Raw genomic sequence first — 15,714 nt, 5'->3', positions numbered from 1 at the left:
GATCATACAATATACTCGTGAGCATTATTTACAATTCCAACAGATGGGCGTTATGCTAATATTGGTTAAAAAGCCATTATACTACTATTGGTTAAATAACCATGTTTTTATTTATTTCCTTTATTTATTTTTTACATTTGTAAAGTGCCTAAACCCACGGGCTTCACGGCGCTGTTGCAATCCAGTTACATTTAGGTGAAATACTGCCCAAGTTATACTATGCTTTTTAATGTGCTCTTGGCTGCGCTGTGACTTTCGCATATAGGTGAAATAATGCGCAAGTTATACTATGCTCTCTAATGTGTTTTTGGCTGTGCTGTGACCATCGCATTTAGGTGAAACTTTGCCCTAGTTAGCTAACCTGTACTCCTGTACTTGCCGAGTTTGCCACTACTTGCACTTGCCAGCTCGCCTACCTACCTAGGTCCTAGTCTATCTGTACTTGCCTAGATTACCTAACTACCAGCATACGGCCTCCTACTAGATTGCTTAAACCCCCCTACTACCGAATTGCCACAACTAATACAGCTACACGTCTCTGCACACAGCACCAGTCTACACCTTTAGTCTGTACGTAGATTTGCCCATCACTAACACTTCCCTGCCTATGACCATAATGAAAACCACCCCATACCAAACACTTCACCTTGTACTGAGCCTCCTCACCACCATGGCACTTGTATCCGCCACATCACACCCCCCTAAGGATAGAAACATGAGACTGAGGGCAGGATTAACCAGTCTCCACGAACCATCATCCTACCACAACCATAGAGGCTACATTGATCTATCAAACAAACGCTCGCAACACCTCAAACTTGCCCCTATCCATCTCGTCAACATAATAACTAACCAGTCACCATCACAAAGAGTCACCCTAACTAAAAATACACAAATTCCCACTACTATACCAACTAACACCATATTACTAACTGGGTCACTCGTCAATGCTAGATCCATGGTAGCCCACGCTACTGAGATCTCTGACACAATATCCAATGAGAACCTAGACCTACTGGTCATAACCGAAACCTGGCTCCATGAGGCGGCTGGCCCTGCCATCATGCTAGCAATACCTGATGGCTACCAACTACTAAGAGTCGACAGACCTAATACCAAAGGAGGCGGCCTAGCCATCATTCACAAATCCACCTTACCCATTAAATTAGCTACTACCCTGCTATTTCAATCATGTGAACTCCTTACTGCTAAACTTCACCTTTCCTGCAACCGAACCCTTACCATGTATGTCATTTACAGACCACTAGGATCCTTTGAAGATGACCTAACTAGTATCTTAACTAATAACACCAAAGACCATGCTCAAATTCTACTATTGGGAGACTTGGGCTTTAATGACTGTAATGACAAACACGCCCTATCTGTTGCTACACTATTGAATGACTATGCCCTAACACAAAAAGTCTCCTCCCCTACTCATAGCAAAGATAGGACCTTAGACTGGGTTGCTGATCGGAATTGCAACATTAGCATTACCAACATAATGCCACAATCTTGGACTGACCACTACCTTATTGTATTCAATGCCTCACTTGACCTGATCCGTCCTAAACCTATACTTATGACCCCGCCACTCCCCACTAGAAGTAAAAAAGACATCACACCAGAACAACTCTTACCCCACCTCCTCCCTACTCTTGACAATCTAGACAACATCACTGACCCCACTTTGCTCGTGGAAACCTACAACAGCACGATGATTAAGGCACTTGATTTGATTGCCCCCACCAAAATTCGTAAAAGCAAACAACTTTGTCACTTGAACAACTGGTTCACACCAGAGTTGAAAGACCTCAGAATTCAAAAAAGAAAGTTACAGTCTATTTGGCAACACTCACCCACTGCGGAGAACAAATTCAAACTAGCCACTCTTGCCAAACAGTATAAAAAGGAAATTATAAGCACCAAAAGGAATACCTTTAATAATAGAATATCTAAGGCTAAATCTGATACCAAGGAACTTTTCTCCATCCTTCGGGAAATGGAATCACCCATACCCCCAACTGATAACATTCCAAAAAATAAACTCTGGTGCACTAATATACAAAATGTCCTTGCGGGTAAAATTAGCTTGCTCCAAACTAAAATTGCTAATAAAAAAGCTTCCCTGCTCCTGCCAACTGAGGCCACACCTCAGTCACAGCTTCCTCTAAACCAGCCTAACACCCCTCACCTATTCAGCTTCAGACATATAACTATATTAGAGACAGAAAAAATAATACTATCTCTAAAGCCGTCTAACTGCAAAGGAGATAACTGCCCTGCCCAAATTATAAAAGATGCAGCTAGAGACCTAGCCCCCTTCATCTCTAAACTCATCAATGCATCCTTTAAGTCTAACCTAGTGCCCAATAACTTAAAACAATCTTGGGTGCTCCCCTTGCTAAAAAAACAAACACTTGACCCCGCAATACCGACAAATTACAGACCCATTGTCATGATCACTGCTTCCAAGGAGTCAGGAACAGCCCAACGTCCTTGGAAGCAGGCCCCTAACCGTTATCTTAGGCACCAGCCGGTCCCCACTGGGACCTTTTGGACCATGTCCTGGCGCCGGTGGCACCAGGCTCATCAAAGCCATCGGTCCCGGCACTGGAAGCGCCGGGCTCATAATATGTATGAAGATGCTTGGGTGGACTTACCTGCAGCAGACCATGCTGCTTACTTACCAGCCACATAGGAATCCTCTGTGAACAGGAACTACTTTCTTACCTGGGTGGGGCAAGCTCCACTCCCTGGATACAACACGGGAACTCTTCTGGAACTGGAACTCTTTTCTTACCTAGGCGGGGCCGTGGAGGAAGACGCCTCATCACTCCAAGGCTATTTAAACCACACCCGATTGAACAAACGTGCTTCGCGTTATTCTGCATCTGCAGCAGAACGCTCACCGAGTCTGTTCCAGCCTTTCTTCCTTCCGATCCTGAACCTGCAAGAACAATACTTACCACTCCTGTATCCAGTATTCAGCAGCACCTGCAAAGACAAGAAACAACACGTTAGCACGGCAACCTTTACACGCAGCGCTTTCCTCACCTGATCCATCGGCAGCGAACATTTCTTCACGCTGCACCTCCGCCTGTGAAGACAAAAGCATTGTTATTACTTACCGGCACTCCGCGAATTCCGGATTTCTTCAATGCTGCAACCCAGCATCTGAAAGACAAACGAAGAGACATTAGACAGGTATTTACTCACGTCCATCGCGCTCGCCACAATAGAACGCCTGCAAATACTCCGGCGTTTTCCAGCATCTCTTCAGCACGAGCTCACAGCTGCAAGGGAAAAGAGACAGTTAGAGCGCTTGCATTTACTTACGCCTTTCCAAGCGCTTCATTCCAAGGCTCTGGCTCCAACTTCGGCTCTCTTCACACCATCTCCTATCTCAAGAGCCCTGCAACACAAATAGGAAAAAGCATTATACAGAGTCCTGTTCTATATTAACGTGCCTACGCACCTAAAGACTATAAGGACTAAAAAGGTGTCCAGAAACTCACCGCTCGTGCAGTTAACGACGGTAGCGATCCTCTGATGTCAAGAGGCCTATGTTTCACCAGTGAAGGAACTGGCAACGGCACCCTGCACCAGACGCAGATGGAGAGTCCAGCATTCACCTATCTAAGGTGAGCACGTTGACCTGGGGGCTCTACGGAGAAGCTAGGAAGGGAGAGAGAGAGAGGGACATTCAACAACCCAGATCATTAACCCCCATATTCTTTCACCTGCAGAAATCTCACTCTTCGAGTTCGACACACAGTGCGAAGAGGTTCGGCCCCAGAAGCAAATCAAGTCCTGCACATCACTTTTCGGGTCACAGACACCTTCCTGCCAAGACCAGCGCCTCCGTGGGAATCAGGTGAGCGTTACAGAACGCGAAGCCCACCGCAAAACTCCTACCCAGGCGCAATGGAAACCTCAGACACTGATCAATTAGCCCAGTTGCTTGGGGAACTAAGAGCAGAAGTACATGCAGCTCGTCAGAAAACAAACTCTCTAAGAAGAGAGCTGATAATTTCCAAGGAGCGAACAGAGGACCTCGCTAGGCAATTGCTACAAACGCAGGCAGGACAGACACCTTTACCCGCTCCAGGAGGAAGTTATCCTTCTGCATCATCCTTAAATCCAGTGCAAATCAATCTACCCGGCAATGTGCCCTTGGCTCCGCCCGAACGCTTTCCTGGTGACCAAAGAAATTTGCAGTGTTCATTAACCAGTGCCGCCTACACTTCCTTTGTCGACCAGCTGCCTTCCCAACAGATCAGACCAAGGTGGCTTTCGTGCTTTCTTATCTCAGTGGCAGCGCCGCAGATTGGTCGATCCCTTTAGTCACTCAGGATGATCCGGTTCTGCATGATTTCCAGGCCTTCTAGTCCAGCATGGAGAAACTGTTCGCAAGACATGCACAAGGGCAGGCCTTGGACAATGAACTTCTTTCGTTACGACAGGGTAATCAAGACCTCTTGACTTATATAGCCTCATTCAACAGACTTATAGTGGAAACTCAATGGCCTGAGGATAAGAGAATAACGCTCTTCTACAGAGGCCTGCGTGGAGAGCTCAAAGATGTGTTAGCTCAAGTTGTGAATCCTCCACAAGAATGCTTAGACTATATTGACCTAGTTGTCCAATTGGACCACAGATTACAGAACAGGAAGGCTGATCGTTCCAAATTTGATACCCAAATGTTTCCTAAACCACAGACCTCTACTAGGGGAGCTGACACTGTGGAACCCATGCAAATAGGGGGCATGAAAGGACCTTTAACCCAAAAGGAGCGGGAAAGAAGAAGACAGCTGCAATTATGCCTCTATTGTGGAAACTCGGGGCACTTTCTTCGAGACTGTCCAGTGAAACCAGCTAAGAAGGCTGTAGGAGCCGCAGATACCTGTACCACAAATTCTGAGCAGGGAAACGACCTAGCCCGACAAGTGTAGAGGTCCTCTTGCCGAGCGTTAAAATCTGTCCCGTGACCTCGCATTTCGTGGTGCCTATGGTCCTCATTAGTCCTGAACGTCCGGATCGTTTGCATGCAATTGAAGCTTACATCGACAGCGGACCAATCGGTAATTATGTGGACCGTGAACTGTTATCAAGGATGAATCTACCTCTTGTCCCTAAGGCAGTAAAAGACGTCATTACTACAGTGGATGGCATGGAGATAGCCTCCGGACCAGTAACGCACGCCACCCAAGAAGTGACGTTAGTGAGCCAAGATGGACACCGGGAGAAAATAGTGTTCGATGTGATCAAGGCCCCTCAGTTCCAGATCATTCTGGGAATCCCTTGGTTAGAGAAGCACAATCCTCAGATCGATTGGCGAGCAAAGACGGTTCAGTTTCCAGAATGTTTTACCACTTGTTATCCTCGGCCTGATGTTTCACTGGCGGCAATCTCTTCTGAGGTTCCCAAATTACCTCCCGAATACCAGGAATCCCAAGACGTCTTTCGGAAGGACCAAGCTAACACCCTGCCTCCTCATAGGTCTTACGACTGTCAAATAGATCTGATACCCGGAACAACTCCTCCTTGCAGTAGGATTTATGCCCTCACCGAGCCAGAGAATCTTCACCTCAGACAATATCTGGACCAATACCTAGCTAATGGGTTTATCCGTCCTTCAAAATCTCCAGCTTCCTCGGCTTTGTTCTTCGTTCCGAAAAAGGAAGGAGACCTTAGGACTTGTATAGATTACCGCGCCCTGAATCAAATCACCGTTAAAAACAGATACCCGTTACCTTTGATCCCTGAACTCCTGGACCAAGTCAAAGACGCATGCATATATACAAAGTTGGATCTCAGAGGAGCCTACCATTTGGTACGAATAAAAGAGGGCGATGAATGGAAGACGGCCTTCCGCACCAAGTATGGGCTGTTTGAATATCAAGTTATGCCCTTTGGACTTTGCAACGCTCCTGCCGCCTTCCAGTATTTTATGAATGATGTCCTTAGAGAACTCATTGATGTGTGTGTTGTTGTCTACATTGATGACATCCTCGTCTATTCATCATCTGAAGAAGAACATCGGAAACACGTTAGAGACGTCCTCGAGAGATTACGTCAACATAACCTTTTTGCTAAGGTCGAAAAATGCGTTTTCAACGTAACTGAAGTTGAGTTCCTGGGATTCATATTGTCACCTAACGGAGTCCATATGGATTCAAAGAAAGTCGATGCAATCATCAAGTGGCCTTCACCAACCTCTGTAAAAGGAGTCCAAAGCATGTTAGGCTTCGCTAACTTTTACCGCAGACTCATCCCTGAATTCTCTCGAATAGTCCAGCCCATCACCGCTCTTTTAAAGAAAAACAAACGTTTTGAGTGGTCTACCGAGGCAGAACAAGCTTTTCAGGACTTAAAGACTAAATTCATTTCTGCACCTGTTCTAAAACATCCTCGCCCAGAACTCCCCTACATCATAGAAACAGATGCTTCAAGCCTTGCCATGGGGGCAGTTCTATCACAAAGGGATCCGGTCGCACACCAATTACATCCTGTAGCCTTTTGGTCCCGCAAATTCTCGGCTCCCGAGATCAACTATTCAATTACAGACAAGGAACTTTTAGCTATCAGATCGGCCTTATCTTTTGGGAGCCAGACACACAGTCACCGTAATGACTGATCACCGCAACTTACAGTACCTGAAGACAGCCAAAGCTCAGTCTTCCAGGCAGCTTCACTGGGCTCTGTTTTTGGCTGAGTTTGACTTTATAATTACTTATCGACCAGGCAGTAAAAATGGAAAAGCAGATGCCCTCTCCCGGATGGGAATAGATGAACATTTGACAAATCCAGAACCAATACCCATAATCACAGAACAAAGGATTTTGGGCTTGGTCAGCGCTCAATCCTTTGAAGACATTAAGACTACAGTCAAATCACTTTTAACTCCCGTCGACTTACAGGACTGGCAATTAAAAGGAAAAGAATTCTCAGTGGATCGAGACCTACCATATTTCCGAGGACGATTGTACTTGCCCAGTGAGAAAATACAAAAACAGGTAATCTCCTGTTATCACGATTCACTAATGGAGGGTCACCCTGGCATAACCAAAACCATGGAAAAGGTCAAAAGACATTTCTGGTGGCCATCATGGAAGAAGGACATTAGAGACTTTGTAATCTCCTGCGGTGTGTGTGCCCAGAATAAGAGTCAGAAGGAAAAACCAGCCGGTCTCTTACACCCACTAGACATCCCTCCCTGTCCATGGCATACCCTGTCCATGGATTTCATCACAGACTTACCTCCATGATCAGGGTATAATACCATTTTAGTAGTCGTGGATCTATTCTCCAAGATGGCTCACTTCATTCCCCTGAAGAGCCTACCTTCAGCTTCAGTATTAGGCCGAGAATACTTAGAACACATCGTTCGGTTACACGGTTTCCCCTCGGTTTTGGTCTCCGATAGGGGAAGTCAATTCATCTCCCACTTTTGGCGAAGTTGCTGTCGTTTAGCCCAAATTGATGTGAGACTTTCTACCAGTCACCATCCCCAAACTGACGGACAAACCGAGAGGACAAATCAAACTCTAGAGCAATATCTACGTTGCATGCTCCAACAAACTGAAAACCCTTGGAAGGACATTCTTTGGATCGCTGAATATGCCTATAACAATTCGACTCATTCTGGAACCGGGAAGACTCCCTTCTTCCTATTATACGGACACCATCCTAGAACCTCTAACCTGGATCCTCCCCAAGAATTCGAAGCACCTGCTGTGGATCACTTGCACTCGGAGATCACTCGTGCTTTTAAGGAAGCCACTGCCCATCTGCAAAGAGCTAAAGCTCAATTTAAGAAAGAAGCAGATCAGCACCGTAAAGAGGCCCCTCACTACGCAGTGTGAGATCAGGTCTGGTTATCCACTAAGCACCTACCTCTAAAACGACCCCGCACTTTCATCCCGAGATACCTTGGACCCTATCTTATCTCTACCATAATTAATCCGGTGGCTGTTAAATTGGAATTGCCTTCGCATATGAAAATACATCCAGTATTCCATGACTCCTTACTAAAACCAGTGCAACCAGGAACCCGATTGACCGAACTCCAGGAACCTGTTTTAGTAGATGGAGAACTTGAGTTCGAAGTAAAGAACATCCTAGACTCCAAAATCTCCAAATCTAAATTATATTACCTGGTTGATTGGAAAGGATACGGCCCCCAGGAAAGGTCTTGGGAACCCTCAGAGCATGTCCACGCACCTCGTCTGGTCAAGAAATTCCATTTGAATCACTCCGACAAGCCAAAACCCCCAGAGATGACACGCTTGGGAGGGGCCTTGAGGGGGGGTGCTGTCATGATCACTGCTTCCAAGGAGTCAGGAACAGCCCAACGTCCTTGGAAGCAGGCCCCTAACCGTTATCTTAGGCACCAGCCGGTCCCCACTGGGACCTTTTGGACCATGTCCTGGCGCCGGTGGCACCAGGCTCATCAAAGCCATCGGTCCCGGCACTGGAAGCGCCGGGCCCATAATATGTATGAAGATGCGTGGGTGGACTTACCTGCAGCAGACCATGCTGCTTACTTACCAGCCACATAGGAATCCTCTGTGAACAGGAACTACTTTCTTACCTGGGTGGGGCAAGCTCCACTCCCTGGATACAACACGGGAACTCTTCTGGAACTGGAACTCTTTTCTTACCTAGGCGGGGCCGTGGAGGAAGACGCCTCATCACTCCAAGGCTATTTAAACCACACCCGATTGAACAAACGTGCTTCGCGTTATTCTGCATCTGCAGCAGAACGCTCACCGAGTCTGTTCCAGCCTTTCTTCCTTCCGATCCTGAACCTGCAAGAACAATACTTACCACTCCTGTATCCAGTATTCAGCAGCACCTGCAAAGACAAGAAACAACAGGTTAGCACGGCAACCTTTACACGCAGCGCTTTCCTCACCTGATCCATCGGCAGCGAACATTTCTTCACGCTGCACCTCCGCCTGTGAAGACAAAAGCATTGTTATTACTTACCGGCACTACGCGAATTCCGGATTTCTTCAACGCTGCAACCCAGCATCTGAAAGACAAACGAAGAGACATTAGACAGGTATTTACTCACGTCCATCGCGCTCGCCACAATAGAACGCCTGCAAATACTCCGGCGTTTTCCAGCATCTCTTCAGCACGAGCTCACAGCTGCAAGGGAAAAGAGACAGTTAGAGCGCTTGCATTTACTTACGCCTTTCCAAGCGCTTCATTCCAAGGCTCTGGCTCCAACTTCGGCTCTCTTCACACCATCTCCTATCTCAAGAGGCCTGCAACACAAATAGGAAAAAGCATTATACAGAGTCCTGTTCTATATTAACGTGCCTACGCACCTCAAGACTATAAGGTCTAAGAAGGTGTCCAGAAACTCACCACTCGTGCAGTTAACGACGGTAGCGATCCTCTGATGTCAAGAGGCATATGTTTCACCAGTGAAGGAACTGGCAACGGCACCCTGCACCAGACGCAGATGGAGAGTCCAGCATTCACCTATCTAAGGTGAGCACGTTGACCTGGGGTCTCTACGGAGAAGCTAGGAGGGGAGAGAGAGAGAGGGACATTCAACAACCCAGATCATTAACCCCCATATTCTTTCACCTGCAGAAATCTCACTCTTCGAGTTCGACACACAGTGCGAAGAGGTTCGGCCCCAGAAGCAAATCGAGTCCTGCACATCACTTTTCGGGTCACAGACACCTTCCTGCCAAGACCAGCGCCTCCGTGGGAATCAGGTGAGCGTTACACCCATCACCACTGTCCCATTTTTGCTTAAAATCATTGACAGAGTAGCGTACCTGCAAATTCAGGACTACTTAGAAACTAACAATCTACTAGGCTCACGGCAATCTGACTTCCGTCCTCTTCATGGTACGGAAACAGCCCTGATTGACCTTAAGACCCAAATTGACGATGCTACTCCTCCTTGATCTTTCTGCGGCCTTCGACTTCGTAGATCATGCAATCTTATGCAATCACCTCAGTTCTGCCGCACATTTTTCAAGTGATGCCATAACCTGGGTACAATCCTACCTTGCAAACCGGACAATGAGAGTCTTCTCCCCTCCAGCAGCCGCTCATCCCACACAAGTTTCATGCGGTGTCCCTCAATGATCATGTGTATCTCCGACGATGTACAACATCTTTACTAAACCTTTGTTTGACAAGTTGGACAGACTGGGTGTCATCTACACTAATTACGCAGATGACACTCAGATCCTTATCCCCCTTTCGGGCAACTACTTGGAAGACACGGCCTTAGTAAACAAAATATATCTCCTCATTGAGGCATGGATGGCATCTCACGGCCTCTGCCTGAATGACGACAAAACTGAGTTACTGATCCTCGGCTCAGAGTTGGCCATCAAAAAACTTGACCCGAACTATGCCTCATTCAATATCGAGAACAATGTCATCAAAGTGATGCCTGCAGTCAAAACCCTCGGGGTCTATCTTGACTCAGCGCTCACCTTCAAGAAACAAACTAACTCACTAGCATCCTCCACTGCATATACTTGTAAACTGATCCGTGCATGTAGACCATTTCTAACTGAAACTGGCTGCATTACTCTAGCTAATGCACTCATCATATCCAAGCTGGATTACTGTAATGCTCTATATGCAGGATCTAACAAATATATCCTTGATAAACTTCAAACTCTCCAAAATAACGCTATTAGAGTAGCTTTAAACATTCCTAATAGAGCTCATATCTCCACCTCTAGAAAAAACATCCATTGGCTAAAAATCAAAGATAGGATTGCCCTTAAAACCCTCTCTCTCACCTCTAAATGCCTTAACAATATAGTGCCCCCTTACCTAGCAAACAGAGTCAACAAGAGAATATCAAACCGTCCCACTAGAATGACCAATGCCTATACTTTAGTGGTGCCTAGATACAAAAAGAGCACAGCTGGCGGCTCCAGTTTTCCTGTCATAGCTGCTTAAACCTGGAACAGGCTCCCTCTTGATCTCAGAATGGACCAACCCTATCCCAGTTTCAGGCGGAAAGTCCTCACCTGGATACGCTCCAATGACACTTAGCTTGACCCCCACTGCCACTTACCCTCGAGACCCTGATGTTTGTAATTAGATTAATTGCTCTCTGGGCATCTTGCTTTATCTGCATATTTCGTATTCGCTTGTACATGCACCTTGTTTCTATTTTAACTGTATAACTGCATTTTCCTATAACCAAGTTCTCAGGTATCCTTGTACTGTCCGCGCCCAGCTACCCTTTTTGGGTTTGGTTTTGCGCTATACCAAATAAACAAACAAACAAACATTGATATTAGCTGCAAGCTGGTCGTGTGGTCTCAAACAAGCATAAGAATAAACTGTACATGTTACTTAGCCGTTACATTGGGGCCACATTGGGCAAATAGCCAAGCAGTTATTCTCTGATTAGCTGATGCACTACTAGCAGTGTTCAGGCATTGAGATGTATTCAGATGTCCTGGCATTCTGTCTCTTCAATGGAGCTAGCTCCTGGGTGAAGTTTCTCTTTGGGCATTTGTCTAGAGTGCACAAAAGGAGGCCTTCTTCAGGGCAGGGTGGGTTATTTGGGTTGGGAATAGGATCATGCTAGGATGCTGTTTGCTTGTCTTGCAGGGCCAACTGTAAGAAGCCCCTTTGCTCATCCCATAAAGAGAAATTAATACAATTCTTTTCTGACGTTTAGGGCGGCGGTGGGAGCCAATTTGAGTGCTTCAATCCCGGGCTGAATCTGCTGATACAAGCCCGGGTTCAGAGCAACCTGTGAGCTCTGCGCATCCACCCTCCCTGGAGCAATTTTCCCTCCTCCCCTGACTCCCGCCCCCTAATCCAGCCCCTCCACCCTACCCTTCCAACACGCCTTACCTCGGGGGCACCTCCACCGGGCTCACTGCTTCAGTGCCATGGAAATGGAAGAGCTGCTTCAAGCAGAGCCCTGCCTTCCATTTCCATGCCAACCCTGCCTGACTCTCCCCGACTGCTGCTGCGAACGAAGCAGTGCAGCAGGTTTTGAATTTTCTTTAATTGCTATTAGCACCTCAAGGGCCCTGTAACTTGGACCAGTATAGCCCACAGAACATAGGATTATTGCTAAAGTACTTGTTAAACAGCACCAGGAAGCAGTGTGATATCGTATAACACTATGTAATCAATAACACTATTGAAAAATGTAAATATATACATAACACTTAAAAAAGGTCCTTATCACCATTGATATCAATTCATCAATATGCGAGGGTAGGGGGAATGAAATCACACACTCTTTTTCTCCCCGATGGCATCACAGGAACACATAAATTAAACATTTTACTGAAGCAGATACAAATATATTTTAGTTATCAATCATTGATTAGTTTGAGTGCTGCTGGTATTTGCCAGTGGTGCACCAACCACAATCATGATAGGCGAGGGGCACGGCCATGCCCATACTCCCAATTTCTATTATGTGATGTTTATCATTTAATGTGCCCAACAACTGTCATCGTGTGCAAGCTACAGCCTCATAGACCAGGTAAAGTCATCAGGCACTCTATCAGGCTAACATACAGAAGTGTCAACACAGGCCACCTGTACATTATGTCTGATGTATACTCATATAGTACACAAGGTACAGTCAATTATGCTAGAAAAAACCTCAAAAGCCCAGGTGCTGCCATCATGCCAGGTTAAATACCAGGCATCCTCGCTGAACTGCCTATTTGTTGCATTTGTCTGTTTGTCTCTTCTTCTTTTTGTGCGCCCTTATGAGTATGGGCCTGCTTGCTGCACTATGAATTATTAAATAGATATTAGATATCCGTTACCTTTAATCCCTGAACTCCTGGACCAAGTCAGAAGAGCATGCATATATACAAAGCTGGATCTTAGAGGAGCCTACCACTTGGTACGAGTAAAAGAGGGCGATGAATGGAAGACGGCCTTCCGCACCAAGTATGGGCTATTTGAATATCAGGTCATGCCCTTCGGGCTTTGCAATGCCCCGGCCGCCTTTCAATATTTTATGAACGATGTCCTCAGAGAACTCATAGATGTATGTGTTGTTGTTTACATTGACGACATCCTCGTTTATTCTTCATCGGAATCTGAACATCGGAAACACGTGAAAATGGTCCTCGAGAGGTTGCGTCAACACAGACTTTTCGCTAAGTTGGAAAAATGTGTTTTCAACGTGACTGAAGTTGAATTCTTGGGATTCATATTATCACCTAGCAGAGTGCGTATGGATTCAAGGAAGGTCGATGCAATTCTCAAATGGCCATCACCATCCTCCGTAAAAGGGGTTCAAAGCATGTTAGGCTTCGCCAACTTTTACCGCAGGTTTATCCCCGAATTCTCTCGAATAGTCCAGCCCATCACCGCCTTGTTAAAGAAAAACAAACGTTTTGAATGGTCTACCGAGGCGGAACAAACTTTCCAGAATTTGAAGACAAAATTTATCTCTGCACCAATTCTAAAACATCCTCGCCCCGAACTCCCCTACATCGTTGAAACTGATGCTTCGAGCCTTGCCATGGGGGCAGTTCTATCACAGAAGGACCCAGTAACCAATCAGTTACATCCCGTGGCATTCTGGTCTCGCAAATTCTCGCCTCCTGAGATCAATTACACTATTACTGATAAGGAACTTCTGGCTATCAAGTCTGCCTTTAAGGCTTGGCGGCATTATCTTCTGGGGGCCCGACACACAGTTACTGTGATTACGGATCACCGAAACCTGCAATATTTGAAAACCGCAAAAGCCCAATCCTCTAGACAACTCCGTTGGGCACTATTCTTTGCCGAGTTTGACTTCATAATTACCTATCGACCTGGTACAAAAAACGGTAAAGCTGATGCCCTTTCTCGGATGGGAGTGGAGGAACACTTGACCAACCCTAAACCTGTACCTATCATTCCCGAACAAAGAATTCTGGGTGTAATAACCACACAATCCATAGAGGAAATTAAGGATAAAACCAGGCAACTTATAACTCCAGCAGAAATACAGAATTGGCATCTGCAGGGAAAGGACTTTGCAGTAAAGGACAACTTATTGTATTTCCAAGAATGATTATACCTGCCCAGCACAGATTTACAGAAAAAGGTGATCTCTTGTTATCACGAGTCTCTAGTGGAAGGACATCCCGGTATGGCCAAAACCTCAGAAAAGATCAAGCGCTACTTCTGGTGGCCGTCTTGGAAAAAAGATATCAGAGACTTTATAATGTCCTGTGGAGTATGCGCCTAAAACAAGAGTCAAAATGAAAGACCAGCCGGCCTCTTACGCCCTATTGACATCCCACCTCGCCCTTGGCATACGCTTTCTATGGACTTCATCACCGACCTACCTCCATGCTCCGGATACAATAAGATCCTGGTAATCGTGGACTTATTCTCCAAGATGGCGCATTTCATTCCACTCAAAGGCTTGCCAACAGCAACAACTCTGGCCCGAGAATTTCTCGAAAACATTGTCCGACTGCACGGTTTTCCTTCAGTGCTAATTTCGGATCGAGGTAGTCAATTTATTTCTCATTTTTGGCGAAGTTGTTGTCGGTCGGCTCAAATTGATGTGAGATTATCGACCAGTCACCACCCTCAAACCGACGGACAAACCGAGAGGACCAATCAAACTCTGGAACAGTATTTACGCTGCATGCTGCAACAAACTGAAAAAACTTGGAAAGATATCCTTTGGATAGCCGAATATGCCTACAACAACTCTGTCCACTCAGGAACTGGGAAAACCCCGTTTTTTCTTTTATACGGCTGTCACCCTCGAACCTCAGAGTTGGATCCACCCCAAGATCTTGGAACACCAGCAGTAGACTACCTGCACTCTACAATCACCCAAGCTTTTAAGGAAGCCATTTCTCACCTTCAAAGGGCTAAGGAACAATACAAGAAAGGAGCAGATCAACACCGGAAGGAAGCCCCCCAATATCAAGTAAGAGATCAAGTCTGGTTATCCACCAAATATCTACCTCTAAAAGGACCACGCACATTCAACCCAAGATACCTTGGTCCCTATTCCATCACTACCATAGTAAACCCAGTAGCGGTCAAGTTGGACTTGCCCCCTCACATGAAGATACATCCGGTCTTCCACGTCTCTCTTTTAAAACCCGTGCAACCTCAAACCCGACTAACTAAATCCCCAAAACCTATCCTAGTTGATGGAGAACTCGAGTTTGAAGTCAAAAGCATCCTGGACTCCAAGATCTCCAAATCTAAGCTATTTTACCTAATTGACTGGAAAGGCTACGGCCCTCAAGAAAGATCCTGGGAACCTGCAGAATATGTCCACGCTCCTCGTCTAATCAAAAGATTTCATCAAACATTTCCTGACAAGCCAAAACCCCCGGGGAAGCCCGGTTTGGGAGGGGCCTTGAGGGGGGGTACTGTCATGATCTCTGCTTCCAAAAGGGCAGGACTTACCCAACTCCCTTGGAAGCAGTCCCATAACCCAGGTTCCGAGTGCCAGCCAGTCCCAATTGGGACCTTTTGGACCCTGTCCTGGCGCCAGTGGCGCCAGGCTCATAAATATGCCCAGTCCCAGCGCTGCAAGCGCCGGGCTCATAATGCTTGGGTGGACTTACCTGCAGCAGACCATGCTGCTTACTTACCTGCCAGTTGAACCCCTGATCCTCTTCTGTTTGGGACTACTTTTCCTGTTGGGTGGGGCAGGAGCCACTCCCTAGGTTCAGAACACTGGAACTCTTCTGGAAAGCAGGA

General features: G+C 46.4%; 1 protein-coding gene across 1 annotated transcript in view; it reads right to left on the bottom strand.

The window, feature by feature from the left end:
• The window catches only part of CHGB (chromogranin B), a 318,820-nt gene that overhangs the window by 118,236 nt on the left and 184,870 nt on the right, over window positions 1-15,714 (bottom strand). The gene's annotated exons all lie outside the window — the stretch shown is intronic.

This window comes from Ambystoma mexicanum, chromosome 4q (assembly GCF_040938575.1).
Source record: "Ambystoma mexicanum isolate Mex_15411 chromosome 4q, UKY_AmexF1_1, whole genome shotgun sequence".
NCBI classification, from domain to species: Eukaryota; Metazoa; Chordata; class Amphibia; order Caudata; family Ambystomatidae; genus Ambystoma; species Ambystoma mexicanum.
Note: the sequence above shows the minus strand (reverse complement) of the source record. Positions and strands in the feature narration are given on the sequence as shown.